The sequence below is a fragment of the Pelodiscus sinensis genome, chromosome 1 (genome assembly GCF_052426305.1).
Source record: "Pelodiscus sinensis isolate ZL-2025 chromosome 1, ASM5242630v1, whole genome shotgun sequence".
Classification (NCBI taxonomy): domain Eukaryota; kingdom Metazoa; phylum Chordata; order Testudines; family Trionychidae; genus Pelodiscus; species Pelodiscus sinensis.
This window is the reverse complement of record NC_143052.1, coordinates 49,830,360-49,845,286: the sequence shown is the minus strand read 5'-3', so window position 1 is coordinate 49,845,286 and position 14,927 is coordinate 49,830,360. Positions and strand designations below refer to the sequence as shown.

Genomic DNA, 14,927 nt, shown 5'->3' with positions numbered 1-14,927 from the left:
ACCTCATTTTTTGAGGAGTACAGGATCTTTCAAAAAACGGTTTTATTTTCGAAAGATTCCCATCTAAACTGCCATTTTTCTATCGAAAAGCCCCGTGTCGAAAAAAAACCACGGCCACCATTCTGCATATGAAGCATGGGAAATTTAAATCCTGGCTTCATTTGCAATTTCGAAGTGTCTAATTTACATCCCTTTTTTGAGAAAAGGGATGTAATCTAACCACATCCGGCGAGAGGAAGTTTTACTTCGCAGGTAGCCAAAATATAGTCTTCTGTGCCTTCCTTAACCTGCAGGTGCCTGCTCATTTCTTCCCTCACCTGTCCCATCTCTTTGAGCCATGCTCAGGGCAGCTCAGCTAGAGGCAACTTTTCCTGGTTGAGTACAACTTGTAGCAAAGTCACTTCTGCAGATATTGCAGCTGCATACAAAGAGAAAGAGTGAAAAAGTAAAGTGAAAAGAACAGAGAGAACACTATTAGAAACAGAATTCCATCAGTCACAATGGAGAAGTGCTTCTAGTTTCTATAAATGAATTTTGCTGAGATCAAGCTTCAGTAACAGCAAAAGCAGCTTGAATCAAGAGGAAAAAAATCCAAATATCCGAACATAAAAAAAGGAAAAACAAAGATCCAATGTATAAAACTCATTCTTGACCACTGGCATCAGAAGCTGATTATAGCAAAGGTATAAAGTGTGATGTGACGGACAAAGGAGTGCTCAAAATATTTCTCTCCCTCAAGATAATGTTTCATAAAAGATGGGAGTCTTTTTATATAAAACTGACTTTTTTTTTAGATGTCAAGCTGAAAGGGAAACCATCACTCTAAGCATCAACATTTATCCCAGACATACAGTAAACTTACTTTATCAGTGTGTCATGAAAGTAGACTGGGAAACAGGATTTACATTAATCTATTAAACTGTCACACTCAAAAGAATCCAAAGCACCCAGAAGGTAGCTAAAACTAATTACAGTACAAGAATGATGTACACTTGCAAAATGTCAGTCTGAATGTATGGCATTGGGCTGAGGCTTCCACAGTTGTAGAAACACAAACTTAAATTCTGCAGTTGATTTTATTTTATCCATTAATGTGCTCTGGATAGAGATTGTGATTCTTGGTTCACTACTTCCTATTTTAAGGCAGATGGGAAAATAGCAACTGTGATAAAAAAAGATGCAAGTTTGATAATTTTCATAGTAGTTTTTTTAAAGTATCGCTTTGGCTACTGGTCAAATATTCTCCTCTATGTTCCCTTGAATAGCAATATACTTTTGAATTACAAAATAGTCCTGCTAAAGGAACTACCCCTCACCCCGCCTTTTTTTTTCTAGTAGATATGGTAAATGAGAATTCTGAAATTTAAGGACTTACTGAGGGTTCGTCTACACAGCAGGGCTAAAGCTGAAAGAAGCTATGCAACCTGAGCTATGTCAACTGCATAGCTTAAGTCAAAATAGCTTATTTTGGCTTTTGGAGGTGTCTACACAGCAGGAAGTCCAAGAGAGCACTCTTCCTCCAACTTCCCTTCCTCTTCGTAAAATGTGGGTTTCAGGAGTCAGAGTAAGAAGTCCTCCAGCTCGACATTATTTTGACATTATATTGAAATAACTGCTTGTAGTGTAGATGCATACTATATTATTTCAGAATAACTAATGTTATTCTGAAATAACACTGCTGTGTACAAGTACCCTGACAAACCTAAAAAGATCTGAAGCATAATGGAGAACCTTTATGCTGACATCTGTATTTAGTAGCATCAAATCATTGTCTGGTTTCATATAACAATAGTCTCCACAGCACTGGGTTTCAGTGCTTCCTGTCATGTCCAGGTTCATTAATCTTACTTCATCTTCAGGTATTATTTCAAGGTGTTTATTTTTACATACACTTCTCCACTGGAACAGTCACCTAGAATATAGCAGATTTATACATACTTCAACCAGGCACAGCATGGAACTGTGTTGCATGAGGAGATGAACTAATTCACACACTTGGTGGCTAGTCATTTTTTCCCCTAAAAGCAGTTACAATAGTCTTAGAGGAAATATATCTAAGTCTGGATGATTTTCCTTTTTGAAAGGCATTGTTTGGAGGCCATCAGGTGTGGAAAATACTCTATTTTTTTCAAAAAGAAATGATAGGAGCAATGAACATATGTTTCATAATTGGCACCTGGATCTTAAGCACGTTCACTTATAAGATTCAAACTGTTGTTAGATGAACAATACCAGAAAACTGATCCAAAAATGGTGTGTACTATCTAGGGGGAGAAAAATGCCAGTTCTCATTAAGATTTAGTGTTAAGTCCAAGTTTTGTAGTCCCGAGGCTTAACGACAGATGGTGGTGTAACTCCACCAATTCTGTAACTTCTCCATTCGCTTTGATGTTATAATATAGATTCTCCTTGATTTGACTTCGGTTTAAAACTGTGTTTCTTTTCTCTTTCCGAACTGTCTCTGGAACAATGGGTGGAGTGAGGGAGAGAACAAACCTATTTAGAAGAGCAGCCTGTTTATTGTTTTTGTGTTTCCTTTATAAACAATCATAATGGAACATGGCAATCTGATATTCGTCTTGCTGCCTGTTGCAAGGAAAAATACATTAAATTAATGAAAGAAAGACGTTTGAAAGTGGCTTATTTGAAGCGAGAAATACATTGCAATTGTGCAGATGAAATCTCAAACCGTAAACAAGAACAAATAAAACGCATTAGCCCCTTTCTTTTTAGAAAGCAGTTATAATTTTAAGCCTTAATAATCGCATCGCTTAAAAAATTAAATTGTCTGCGTAGCTCCAAGTTTTTATAAAGACTTACACGCCATTCAGACACTAATAATGCTAAACAATTTAAGCAGCTGAGAGTTGTATTGTACCCCCATGTATTATTACCCACTAGAATGAGGCTGTCAGACGGTGACAATCTGAAGGAGTGAGATTTAAAACCTCCTTGAAACAGAACGCAGTCCATCATACGGAAGAGAGTGTAAATACCGCCTAAAACTAATACACAACGAGGAGTCTTATCCCAAAAGAGCGAGATTTGGGACAGATCTGACTAGAAGGAAATACTGAGTTTCTAGTATGGATTTTCCTTCCTTTTCCTTCCCGTGGGGTCAGTCCACTCAGGTTTCTCACTTGGGATGTTTACTTTCAGGCAAAAAGCGCTGGCAGGGAACACGTGAAACGAACTTGACCGCTGGCTGGGCGCCAGCCAAAGAAGTTCCTCTGATTTTGTTTGTCTCATGGATTTTCTTTCAAACAATTCGGTGGCAGAGCATGTTGCGCTGCCACTGCGTTTTGGCACGCTCCGGGACAGACTTTCGGGGAAAGTTAATTTGTGCTAAGATCCTGTTTCCCTGAATCATGCCTTTGCCCGGCCAGTGTAGCAGAGGAGTGGGGAGGGGAGGGTACCCGTGCCCCTTCAGCCTCTACAGGCTGCATCCTCGGATCCTGCTAGCTGATCTCCATCATTGTGTGTTATTTCGTTGGAAGGCTCCCGAAAGCTGTCTTGAGAACGAGAGCATTTGCTGTTGTCTAGGCTCCAGAAGCCAGGTGTTCACAGAAACTTTATTCTGGATTGCTGGGGTCTCTTGCACCAGGGCGCGTGCAATTAAAACTACTTGCAGCTCTCCCACTAACAAAGTAATGTGAAATAAAGCACACAGGCTTTACTGCCAACTCTGCAATTCAGGGGCGGGAGAAAAGATAACAGTTGTATGGCGCAAACAAATATAGTTTATAGTCACCCATCAGCAACCAGCCTCTTCCTTTGATAGTGGCAAGTTACCACAGTGAGTGTATGTGCCCTTGGGCTGAACTTTCACCTCTCGAACCCGACCAAACCCCATTGGCTGAGAGTTAGGAATCTGAGGAGTAGAGGGCTCAGCTCCCATCCAAACCCGTGGTTGACACCACTCCGTTTCTGATACACACACGGCGAGGGGCGGGAGGGTCTGCCGGGCTCTGATCCTACTTTTTCAGCTAGCCGCTGCAAATTAGCAGCTGCACTTGCAGAAAGTGCATGGAAAGAGCTGCCTTTCTGCTCTGCACACACACAATTGTCTCCGCGCACGCAAGTTTTTACTCTTTGCATTTTATTGGCACTCGCAGCTTTCACTGACAGGAGCGATTACACCTCGCAGAACTGCAACCTCTGTCGAAGTGTGAGCGATTCTTTCGCGAGCGCCTTCCCTCCCTCCCAAGACTCCCCCCGCAGTCTTTACGGGAACCTCGGCGAGATGTAAAAGTTTATTCCAACTCCACCCCAATGATAGCGACATTCCTCCCCGTTTCACCTAAGAGCAAGCGAGAAAGAGAAAAGCAAGCAGAAGTGTGGGTGAGAAATCTCCCTTCAAAAAAACCTGTCAGTTGATGAACACTATGCAACATTAATTCATGAGTCTCCTGCACGGCCAGGCAACCAGCTAATCTTCCAATTTGCTCAGTACACCAACGAGCGAAGGTTTTTTTTTAATTCAGTTTATGTTAATTCTGAGTGACAATCACTTTTGATTCAGGTCTTCAATGAATACAGAAGAGCCTTTTTAATTCAAAATTACATGAAAAGTGTAAGGTCGAGGTTATGGCGCTTTGATTAGGTGAGTTCTCACTAAAATCCACACACACTGCACTCCTCTATTTCGGATTTACTTTCCTTTGGTGTTTATCCAGGAATCCTTTCATAAAATGTAGCGCGTGCGATTAAATGATACAGGAAAGAGGGAAAGTCTAAGCACTAGAAGCCCAGGATAGGATCATTTTTCCTGTTTCTGCTTCTGATGAGAAGACTTTCTGTTACTCTCATGTCGTTAGTTAAAAGGATTTCAGTGGGAGCCCTGGTGCGTGTTTATAGAGAACGGGAGAAACCTGAAGTGTGGCTGAGCCTGGCGATCATTTTTAAAGGGAAAAGGCTCGGGTGTGTAAATAGCAACGGCTGCTGCTTGTCCCGGCTCGGGGAAAGGTCTGGACACATGCTTTGCGGCGTTCACATACAGAAGTCAGCACAGCCTCTTCGCTGATCATTGTTGGTTTCCATTGAATTCTAGTGGGGTGCAGGCTTCCCAGAAACACCTGGCCATGAAAAGTTTGGTGCGCTTCCACCCTCCTCCCTATATGGCCCTAGGACATCAGCCCGCAGGCTGAGCAGCAGTAACGGTGGTAGAGAGCGAGAGGAAATTAAAGCGTCTGCGGCCCTGCTGCTAGTGCAAAGGGCTCTCTGCGCAGCGGGGAGGCTCCTTGCAGGGAGAGTGCAGGACAGAGCTAGCGCCTTTGGCCCGGGCATCGCCACCAGCCTCGCCCCGCTACCCTGCGGCCGCCTCCAGTCCCTCTCTGCGAACTGGGAACGCCCAGGAAACTTGCCCGCGGCAGGCACTGGCTGCAGCACCACCTGCCTCCGCGCACTCGGTGCAGTGCATGGAGCGGCCCTGCTCAGGGGGAGTAGTGTGTGTGGGGAGGAGGGGGAGGAATGCACAACAGCTCGGGCCGCGTTATGCTCAGCTGACACCTTCCCCCGCTGCACTCAGTCGAGTTGCAGGGAATTGTGTGCCCATGAGGCCGGAGCTTTGGCCCGTCCATTTCTTCGCATCCAGTTTGAAATCTCCCCCGCGACCCGACCTCCCCCTCCCAGGGTATAAACCCCGCCGAAGTCCTTCCCAGGCCGCCCATCAGGATCAGCCCCATTTTCTCAGCAACCCTCAAGGCGTTTTGCCCTTCCCAGCCGCCGGCATCCCCCGCTCCCTTGGCCCGCGGCTCTGCCTTTGCACGCGGGCTGCTCTTCGAAGGCTGCCGAGAAGCCGCAGCCCCTGGCACTGTCGGTACCGCACCGGGCTTTGTTTCCTCCCCGTCTGCTAAACTGTGTCTAACGGAGTCCGGGCGGGAAGGGGAAACGAGAGCAAAAAACCTTCTCCCCCGGTTTGTTGACAGAGCAGGTGGACTTGACGTCAAGCAGGACGCTTCACAGCGAATCATAACACTATCTTGCTCCGCTAGGGTGTCTCCCTGCCCGGGAGGGAGGCGTAGGGGAAGGAGGGAGAGCAGCAGCGGGGGCATTACCAAGCTGGTCCCTCTGCACTTTTTTTTGTTGTTTCAACACCCCCCCCCTTCCCGCTAACCCACCCCTGTTATTACCACTCCCGTGCAGGCCACTTTGCGATCATGTGAGAGCTCCCTCCTCACTCCCCTTCCCACAAAGAGGAGTCGGTGGGTGCACTTTTTTTTTTTTGCATTCCCAGCAAAACACACACGCGCTCCGCACAGAGCCAGACCCACACACAGGGGGAGGGGAGCGCGCGAGAGACAGCGCGAGCCTCCGAGAAAGCGCGAGACGCTGCGCTGGAGCTATTGCTCCCCAGCCTCCCGGTGCTGCTCCCCTTGCCCGGGGGGCTCCGAGCCCTGGCGTCGCCTGCGGAGGAATATCCAACCCGTTGATTGATGCTGCTGCTTGTTACAGTCTAATCCTCCCCTCACCTCCTGTGTCTCTGCTCGCGCGTCCCGGCTGCAGCCGCCGCCGCTGCTCCTCCTGCAAAGACTTTGTGTGTGTGTGTGGGTGTGTGTTTGGAGGGGAGCTAGTTCAGCTCCTCTTTCGGTGGCCTCTTCTCGGGACGCTTCTACCCAGTGTCTCCTCTTGGTAAGTTGCATTCTCCCCCTCCCGCCCCAAGTCTCCGCTTTGACTTGTTACTTTCACTCTGCCCTTCCCTCCCCCTCCTCCTCCTTTACTTGCTGCTGCAAGAAAGTTTCGCTCCCGCGGCTCTAAGCATGGTGGGTACGAATGTGACATGTGTCAGATTTCTTCTTGGCGCCTTGTACCACTTGTCCCTTTAAAAATTGGAAGGAAGGTTGGCTGCTGGAGGGAGGGGGAACGGACTAGTTGTGAGATGGGGGGGGGGGGCGCTAACTAGTATGCGCTTCTGCTTCAAATCATTAGAGTTTGAAACGTGTCTCGAATCTTGCCTTAATAGAGCGCACACGAATCAAAAGTGCGAAGCAGGCACCCAGATGCTTTCTTCCCTCCCTTGGGCCTTAGCCCTCCCGGCTGTAGCATCTATCGTTTGAAACACACACGGCTTGAATGATCAAATTGGTGCTCTTCAAGTTAATCTCGTACTTCGGAAATAGTGCTGCAAGCTACCAAACTTCGGCTTTATTTTAGAAGCGCTTCTTGCAAGCTGGAGTGTTATTTCCACGAACCCCCCCAACTTTTAGTTTGGATGGGCAAGAAAGAAAATGCGTGACAGTAAAATATTCTCCTTTCACTCTGGGAAGGTTTTGGGGTGGTGATATTTCAAAGCGAGGGGGCTTGTTCGCCTCTTCTTTCCTTTTGGTTTTGGAAGATTATGGAAGCATATATATTCTGGTAAAGAGATATGTCACGTTTCTGCTTTTTGAGATAGGTGGGTGAGAGAGAAAGAAAAACAAAACACTTTTTCGTCTCTCTCTCTCTCTCTCTCTCTCTCTCCCTAAATAGGTGCAGAGGGTGGAGGTGGGACCGGCTGTGATATTAATCCTGCATTCATTCAAATCTAGCACTATGAATTAAGACCCCTCTTCTTCCCATTAGCTGCACGTGCATGCGATGGGGAAGGTGTTCGCCATCCACCCTCTCTGGCCAGGGCGAGTTATTGCATCTCACTGATCTTCCCTATAGAAGCCGTTACCGCTGCCGCTCTTGGGTCTCCTCCACCTTTCCAATGCCTTTTGAACGTGCTAGTGTTAACCTTGAACAACAACAAAACATGTTCGCCTTAAACAATAGATTAATAAATAATAGTGTTAGAGCTATGAAATTCCTGAGGCACAATTCATAGTTTGTTGTGGGAGCATTCTCCTGAAATTCACTCTTGAAATTCAGAAGTACTGAGACCTAGAAACTTGTGAAAGTTTAATTTTGAGGAGTTTGAGATCTAGTAGACAAATGGCTGTAAGGCATGTTGGGCTTTTATTTTTTAAGTATAAAGACAGAAAGGGGAAGAAAAGAGCAAATGCTAACTCCCGTTTGCTCCAGTTTTTTGGGCTTCTCCACAAGTAAAAATTATGTGAGCATATGAATGAATGTAAACATGAGATGATTTCTTTCTGAAAAACAGAATGCAAAATATAACTCACTCCATTAGTTTAAAACCTACCGCAATCTGACACATTTGAACTTGAATGATCAAGGTAATGAGAATGAAGATGTTTTTCTTTGGTTCCTCTGCTCATCTGTTAAATTTGTGTCTGGATCCTACTAACTGACTCAAGAAGCAAACTTTCAGAGATTCTGTGCCACTTAAGTAAGCCCTTGATTACATTGATTATCACTGATGAGGTTTCAGCATTAAACTTCTGTAGGCAGAAAAAAACCCAGAGATAACAATTGGTTCAAGGTTCTAGGGAGTTATACTTTGTATGGTGGGGAGGGGGGGGGGGAGATATGGCAGATGGTAGTAACTACCCCAGAAGGAACCCCATTTCAAAAGTGCCTACACTGACTATCTTAAAGTTAGTAACTGTGTCTAGGTAGAAGAAGAGGGTGCAAGTCCAGCAGCAGAAGCAAGAACATGCAGTTATGTGGAGCTGGCGACCATTTCCATTTTAAAGTTTTTCGAAAAAAATGTTTAAACAGACACACTCACTTTCCAAGTGGATTTAATTGCATTCCCTTGCTGTTTTAGGGCCTGGCTTACTGAAGGAAATAGGACACTTTGTATTTACTTCAGTGGGCTTTGGATCAGGCCCTTGGTAACTTGATTTAAAATTTTGAAGCTGAGAAGTTGCATACTGCAAAAGGTATTCAGGTTAACTTGTAAAAAATTAAGTTTAAAATAAACGTTAAGAGATTTAGCTGCTTTTTTCTGTACCGAGCATATTAAATTTATCAAGGAAAATATATTTTTGGTAGTATTGTTGTTATGAAGAAAATAAGGGTTAATCATTAAACCTGATTCTTTGATGCAGTACTAAATCCATTCTAGTCAGATAGATATCATAGTGTTCTAAACAGGATTCTTTTAAAAACATGTTTGATTTAATGGCTAAATTCAATTGATCACATTAATTGCATGGATTGCAATATAAACTATTTGTAATATAATTCTATTTTTAACGTATTAGTACAAAATAGCAATATGGTTTAATATTTCTGTGCATTTAAATTATTTAGCTAACTGCCCAAATCAGTAAATCCATTTGAGAAAAATGGATGAGAGTTTCAAATAAAGTGTTCTTCAAAATATGTATAATAATCTGAATGCCTGTCAATATGTAATTTATTGACATCTGAAACGATGCATAATCTGCTACTGTAATCTACTTCGGTAATATTCAAAAGCCAATAGTTGCTTGAAATGAGGCCTCCCATTACATAAGGCTTTAATACTGGATAATAAGCTTGAACTTGCAGACCAGTGACAAATTTGTTCAAACTTGGTTTTTTTTCGGCTTAATGGCAGTGGTTCTTAATTTTGTCCTAGAAATCTAGATTTCTTTTGGTAAAATGTGTGCATCATTTAAGGAAGAAAGTATTGTTTTGTGTTTTTAATACTGTTTGAAAAGTTGTATAAAATTACCAGAGATCCTTTAAACACCAACCAAGTTAATGTTTATAGAGAGCTTGGAAGATTAAAAGTGCTACATAAGTGCTAAGTATTTTAATTAATAAATGGATGATATTATGTTTAACTGTACTAAAACTAATGTGCACGACTATACTCCTATCCAGGTTTTATATCCTTCAAATATGATTGAAAGTTTAGAAATAATCAACAATAAATAAATAATCATTTATTATTTATATAGCTTAAATTAATTTTTAAGGTTAAAATACATTGAAATAAATTATATTATGGATGTATTGGATGTCCACTTTGAGCTTTTTTTCTGGACTGATTTTAAGAGAACCAAAAACCAATGTTCACATTTTGAGGATATCTGAATCAGTATTGCAGGGGCAAGTGGCATTCTGGTTTAGCTGACTGCCAAGAGCTAAGAACTTCTTCTGTGTTCTGATTTCAGTGTGGCCAATGATTTCCTATGTGGTTTTAGGAATGTTTACTGAGCCTTTCCATGTGTTGCTCATCTGCAAAATTAAGGTAATGCCACCTATATGTCTATTTGACAGTGGTGAGGAATATTTTTTAGTGCAAAGTATTATTTTGTCCCTTCTCCTCAGAGTTTTTACTAGGCTCATGTCGGAGCAGTTAATTTTAGTAGTGGCTTGAAAAAGGTGATGTGAGTCTTCATTTTCTTCCCCTGCAAATTAAATCATTGGAGAGAGGTCATTTACTTGTGTGAACTGAAAGTGATTTAGAACACAGGTCACTAAGTAGTACTCATGGCATGATTGTTAGTAGAGAAAAGTGTAAATCACAGTTAAATTCAAATACTTTCAGCTCCATAGCAAAAATTGAATGTTAATTTTGGTATGCTCAAACTGATAATTTTCAAACTTTGGGAGTAGTAGCACTAGAAATAATATCAGTTACCTATTTTTTCGTAACAACCCCAGCATAGCTCTGAAATAGTCCTTAGTATAAGAGACATCCTTACTTTTTTATCCACATTTGCTTTGTCCCATTTTGACTGGATATTTTTCATTATTATTAGTTAGTATTGACACTAGAAAGACTGAATTTATAGAAAGGTTATTTATACTGAATTTATTATCCAGAAATATTTCTTAATAAGAATGTTCATTTTAGGAGTTTGCCTCATATTTGAGCTTAGCAGGTTGGAAATGCTTATTTTCTCACTTAAAAAAATAATCTTACAAATTCAAATGTATTATTTAAGAAATGCTAGATCAACCTTAAAAAGCTAAGCAGTAGTAGTACAGTAGTAGGCTTATCAGGTCAATTAATAGTAACCAACTTTTTTTAAGATCCTAAATTGGTTAGTAGCATTTCACTTTGTAAAATCACATACAATGTTTATTCCATTCTATCAGACACAGAATGTTTATTGACATAGATTTGCATTAGTTTTTGCTTCTCTCCTTTATTAATTTTTGATAGGTCTGCATTTTAAGTGCAGGACCATTTTAGTTAGATAGGAGAGAGACCAGATGTAAAATTAGCAGTGATACCCTTTGAGTGCTTTTACCTCTGAAGTAGGTGAAAGTAGTCTCTGACTCTCTGTAGTCTATAGGTAGGGCATCTCTTGGCTCACCAAGGTGTAGTTTGGATTGATGTTACAAAATAACATTTAAGCAGTATGTACCAAATTACGTACAGATAGTGTAGTGAAACTAGACAGTCTTTGTATCAATTTAATGGAATGCTTTGAATTCTTTTTCTAAGGCAGATTAAGCTAAAATATTGAACAAATTGTATTTTAAGTCCTTTAAAATAAATAGCAAAGTGGTTCCAGGGATGGGTATATGAGTACATGCAGACTGATTGGTTTTTCCTCTCCCTCCCCCCCTCCCCCCCGGCCTCGGTTGCCGGTGTTAGCAATACTAGTTCCTTTTCAGTAACTAGGGTAGGGTCTGAGAGTTTTTCTCTTCACTCACACACACACACAGAGGGGTGTGTGTGTGTGTGTGTGTGTATGCACACACACATGTACATGTTGGCAAAGCTTGTTGTAGATGTCTGGGCTGTTTCCCTTGGATTCTGTGTACCATCCTCTAAATGTCCATGAGTATGGATATTAAATCCATTTAATGGCACAATGCTTGGCTGTCATTGTACCAACATTGCTAACTGTTTCTAATAATCACACACCTTTAATTAATTTCCTGAAGAGTTCAGGAACAATAAAAATGTGCTGATATCACAGTGGCTTAGTATGTGCCAGTATCTAAGTGCATCTAAGTGTTTGTGTGTGCGCAAAGAGAGAAACAGATTTGTTGGGTTATTAAATAACATTTCCTTTTACTATAAGATAACTGTGTTTTTACAAGAATCCCTATGGGCATCAACAATAATATCAATGGATTCCTCCTGAATGGAACAGATTATGTTCATAAAACCAGCTAGAGTAAGCTAAATAATTAAAGTTATATGTGTGCATATAGTTAAATACATTTTACTAGAAAATTTACCCAAAGTTACCTGGGTCTGGCCTGGGCCAGGGGTGGGGCTGTGCATGGTAGCTGCTGGCTTCCTCCTGGTTTGGCCTAGAGCAGAGAAGGGGTGGAGGGAAGGGGACACATGCACACCACAACTGCTGGCTTCACCATGGGGACAGCCCAGAGGCAGGAGAGGGCTGCACAGGAGTCCTGCCAATGCTTCCTGGCCTGGGAGGGAGGCCACACAGACAGACGTTTTTAAAATGCATAATCCCAAAGAAATACTGTTTTGATTATAATGTGCAATTTTATAATTAAGTGTAACTTTCCATAATAATAAATTCTTTATGTTTTCAAGATTTTGGATATGATTTTCACACTCTCACACTGTGGGTATGTCTACACTGCCACCCTAGCTCGAACTAGGAGGGTAATGTAGGCATACCGCACTTGCAAATGAAGCCCGGGATTTGAATTTCCCGGGCTTCATTTGCATAAGCGGGGAGCCGCCATTTTTAAAACCCCGCTGGTTCGAACCCCGTGCAGCGCGGCTACACGGGGCTCGAACTAGGTAGTTCGGACTAGGCTTCCTATTCCGAACTACCGGTACACCTCGTTCAGAATAGGAAGCCTAGTCCGAACTACCTAGTTCGAGCCCCGTGTAGCCGCGCTGCACGGGGTTCGAACCAGCGGGGTTTTAAAAATGGCGGCTCCCCGCTTATGCAAATGAAGCCCGGGAAATTCAAATCCCGGGCTTCATTTGCAAGTGCGGTATGCCTACATTACCCCGCTAGTTCGAACTAGCGGGGTAGTGTAGACATACCCTGGTTTCTTACAGACTCAGTTTGGTCAATTTATTATGGCTAAAACCAATTAGGTGAGCCATTAAGCATAACTCTACCGGAGCATGGTCACAACAGTTTAAATTGCCCATAATCCTCATTGTTGGAAACTCCGAGACCAGTTGGTTCAGCCACCAAAGTGGCGTGAATTACCACTCTGACCAGATTTTTAAAGACCCTTTCTTTAGGGTTAAGAAAGATGAATTTTACTCCTCTCAACTACAGCTGCCCCCTTCCGTACAGGGAGATTATCATTACTTTTCCCCTCTCCCCTCTATTTGTGTGCGTGGGATGAATCTGCGCATTGACTACAATAGACTCCAGCAGATCAGATCCATAATATTTGAATAAGAAGAAGTTTCAGACTTGATATTGCATTGTTAGTAGTGCTATTCACATCAGTGGGTCTACTTATACTGCATAAAATTAAGTGCATGCATAAATCTATGCTTAGAAGATTTTTTTAAAGAGAATTTCACAGTTTTTATATAATATACATCAGATTATGAGAGTGGAATGATGTCAATGGAGCTTTTTCTAGTCTTTCAGTAAAAAGTATTTATGACAGATAACTATGGAGGGTTTTTTTAAGGAAAACTGAGTAAATTTTTAATTGAAATTTTTCATGACTTTATAACATTTTTACTGGGACTTATCTATTTATTTGTATTTATTTGATATATATCTGATTGATATTCTTATTTTTGTGTCCTTTGTGGACAATTCTGTAATTTAAATTTCAGGGTCCCTATATTATTTCTGATACACCACTATGAGCATTCTTGGAGATTGAAAATTAGTTTGTTCTTCTGCTACTGACATTTTGTGCATTCCTTTTACTGTTTGAAGAAGTTTTGTGGTTGCATAGCTAGAAAATACTGGGATCTTCAGTGGTCAGTGCTGAAGTGATGTTGGTCAGTGCTGATCCCAAAGGTAGAGTTGAGAGAATTATCTAAAGTAAGATTGTATTTTTAAAGCCAATCCATAGGCTAGCCTTTTTGATGCTGCAGAGCTGAAAGAATCCAGTCATTTCTAGAGTAACTCTCCATGGCTGCCAGCATTCCCTAGTTCCAGGATAGGGAGTCACAAAGAGTGAGAAATGAAGAACTTGCTTCTGTGAGCACCTTTCTTCTCAAATTCATCATCTTGTAACCCTGGCAGCTTTAGAAATCTGGTATGCCGAGCTTGTCCATCTCTTCTGGAGGATATCAGGTACGTCTACACTGCGGAGCTATTTCAGGATACTTCTAGCTATTCCGTGTCTATTGAAACAACCCATTATTTTGAAATAACGGGTGGCTTATTCCAATGTCCCAGTAATCCTCATTCCACAAGCGTTCATGGGCATCTTGGAATAATGAGTTATTTCGAAATTTGGAGCTGTGTAGATAGAGCCGAATTATGAAATAAGCTATTTTGAAATACACACTAAATAAGCTATGCACTATTGAATTTGTGTAGCACAAATTGCATGGCTTATTTCGAACTAAGTGTGCTGTGGGCTGGCATTCATCCTGAAAAGATTAAGGCCTAGAAAATATGGATATTTTTTTTGCTGGATTGGGCCTAAAATTGGCCATTTTTAAACCATATTTCAAGGCAGAGTGAATCCTTTATTGTGTTTATGAAAAAAAATGTGTAATATGTTTAAAAATGTACTTAATACATATTTACTTAATAATTCTTATTTTTAAAATAGAATTTAGTATATGTGAATTTTACCAGAGTGATAGCAGCAGTCTTTATGCATAAAAGAAAAGACCATCATTGTGCACATTTTCCATACTGCTGTGCTTCTGTAGTGAGACCAAATGGAAGAGTAAGGGGACAGATCAGTTTTCATACTAACAGACTGTAACAAAGTATGTGTACAGATGCTGAGAGACACTACATCAAAAACTGGTCAAGGGTTGCCAAAAAAAAAATTTAGAAACAGTAAATTACCAAGGAGCTGTCAGATGATCATTTTAAATCCATCCAACATCAGGTATGATTAGAACAATGTCCCAGAGGTGAAATGATCTATATCCCATTAATCTGTGTCATTCAGTCAGTTCTCTTTCTACGAATAAAAAAAGTTGAATGTTATTTTTTTGT

General features: G+C 41.5%; 1 protein-coding gene across 5 annotated transcripts in view; it reads left to right on the top strand.

Moving 5' to 3' along the window:
- Positions 1 to 6,163: 6,163 nt before the first annotated feature.
- FOXP2 (forkhead box P2) overlaps positions 6,164 to 14,927 on the top strand; it is a 671,944-nt gene continuing 663,180 nt past the window's right edge. The window contains exon 1 of one of the 5 annotated variants that reach the window (XM_006122527.5): positions 6,164 to 6,630. The gene's annotated coding sequence lies outside the window, so the exon portion shown is untranslated. The remainder of the gene's footprint in view (positions 6,631 to 14,927) is intronic. The other 4 variants (XM_075929528.2, XM_014573351.4, XM_006122523.5 and 1 more) reach the window with 4 other exon arrangements.